Here is a 2175-nt window from a genome sequence, read left to right as displayed (position 1 = left end):
ACTTGAGTTTCAAATATAGGACTGCAGGAGTGGGGAATGCCTATCACACCCTCCATTTAACTCACCTGTCTGGTCTTTGCAGCAGGTAGACAGATCTGGGAAACTGGCTATAAGTAGTTTGTGACTCTGTAGCTGCTATTCCAACATGGTATTTTTCTTAGAGTAAATCAGCACAGCACCTAGCATGTGGAACACAGCTATTGACCCTAGCAAATACTTTTTCCCTCTACACCCATTTTCAAGGGTCATCAGAAGCAATTTGCTTTTGGCACTATGTCAGCTCTCCTGCTCTCTGCCATAAACTGCAGAGATCATTATCATCTTGACACCCCATGGAACATCACACTTGCTCATGTTTTCCTCCTTTGACCAAGGAACTGGAAGTAGCAAGCACGTCAGATGCCTCAGACCCAAGCAAGCCAGGGGCAAAAGCCTGGTACTTCATCAGTCAAGGTCCAGTCAGGAAAACAGAAACCACACCAGTTATTTTAAAAGAGAGAATTCAATACAGTGAAGGTATTATAAGACTGACATGGCAAATGGGAAACCGAGGTGACACAGATATAGTGACTGCAGAAAGCAGCTGACACTCCGAGGGCAGAACCTAAGAGGGAGAAGCTGGTGCGGAAATGTTTGCAGAGTCCCAGCAATAACAGTGCAGAGTATGGAAGACTGGATTTGGAGCTGACAGACAACAGCTTAATAGCCAGCACAACAGCTAAGGAAAGAATTAGCCAATGAGTCTGGTTCATATTAAATATTGTGAGAAATAAAGAAAATTCCCTATTGCAGACTTTAGTTTTGGAATTCTTTCTTTCTTTTTAAAACATTAGCCTGACTGTGGAACAGCCAATAAAATTACTTGTTTGTACACATCATTACAGAACATTCTCAGGTTGACATTCTCTTGCATGCCTGAGACATTTCATTGTTCAGAGTATAAGCAGACAATGGAATACTACTTGCAATAAAAAGGAACCAATTACTGATACACACAAAAAAGGATGGATCTCAAAGGCATTATGCTGAGTGAAAGAAGCCAGTCTCAAAAGGTATGATTCCATTTCTATGACACTTTCAAAAAGACAAAACCATAGTGATGGAGAACAGACTAGGCGTTGCCACAGGTAGGAGTAGGGGGAGACTGTGACCAGAAAGGGATAGCACGAGGGACTTTGCTGGGATAATGGAAATGTTCTGAATCCTGACTGTGGTAGGGTTACAGGAGTCTATGCATGTGATAACATTCATAGAGCTGTACTCAAAAAAGAGTCAATTAAAAATAAAGAATAAAAACAGGGGAAAGGTAAAGAAGGAGCATGCATGGCTTGTGTGCGAGAAAGTATTGCTTTTTTTTTTTTTTTTTTTTTTAAATCTGCTGTGGTAAGGTCAAGTATGACTCCATGGAGCTTTTGCCACATCTGGCCTGAGTTACAAGGGGAAAGTGTCCCTTGGCGTGAGACCGGATGTTAAATAGCTCTTCGGTTACCGCACACCTTGGAGACCCCAGCTGAGGGCAAGGCACAGAGGGTGAGGGAGGAACCTCCCCACGCCTCTGGGCTGTTCTGGGACTCACACTGCCAGCTCCTGTGATCTAGGGGAGGGTATCTGTGCTGTTTGCAGCAGTTCAAAGCCTCCTTCTTCCCTGCACTTCAAAGCCTGGCCTGCTTTTCCCCCACTCATGTCTTTTATTTGGTGCTAGCGACCTTTGAGGATTGACGCTGAGTGGACCTTGGCAGTGACCCCACTAATTGGCAAAGCTGGCCACAGGGGATGAATAAGATATTCACTGGCAGCAACATCACAGTGACTGTGGTCCAGTGAGCCTTGTTTTGTGTTCTTGACAGTCCAGAGCAGTTCCCGTGAATAAACAACTGAGCAGCGGTGGGAAGTGTGCTTCCTCCCAGCCTGCCTGTAGTCCTCTTTTCCATTCGCATGGAGACTATTTTCCACACATGCTTCAAAATGCAATTTTGTTGTGCTCTGCACATTTAAATTACTTCATTAATAGAATGCCATTAAACAAAGGGTTGCTGAACTTTGAAATATATAAAATCATTTTGCATTCCATCACCCTAAGAAGTTTTGTTCAATTCCAGCTGAGATCAAAAGGAGGGAGGGCTTCCCTGGTGGCGCAGTGGTTGGGAGTCCGCCTGCCGATGCAGGGGACACGGG

Source organism: Lipotes vexillifer, unplaced genomic scaffold (genome assembly GCF_000442215.2).
Source record: "Lipotes vexillifer unplaced genomic scaffold, Lipotes_vexillifer_v1.1 scaffold952, whole genome shotgun sequence".
NCBI lineage: Eukaryota > Metazoa > Chordata > Mammalia > Artiodactyla > Lipotidae > Lipotes > Lipotes vexillifer.
The sequence above is the reverse complement of the archived record's forward strand: the minus strand, read 5'-3'. Positions refer to the sequence as shown.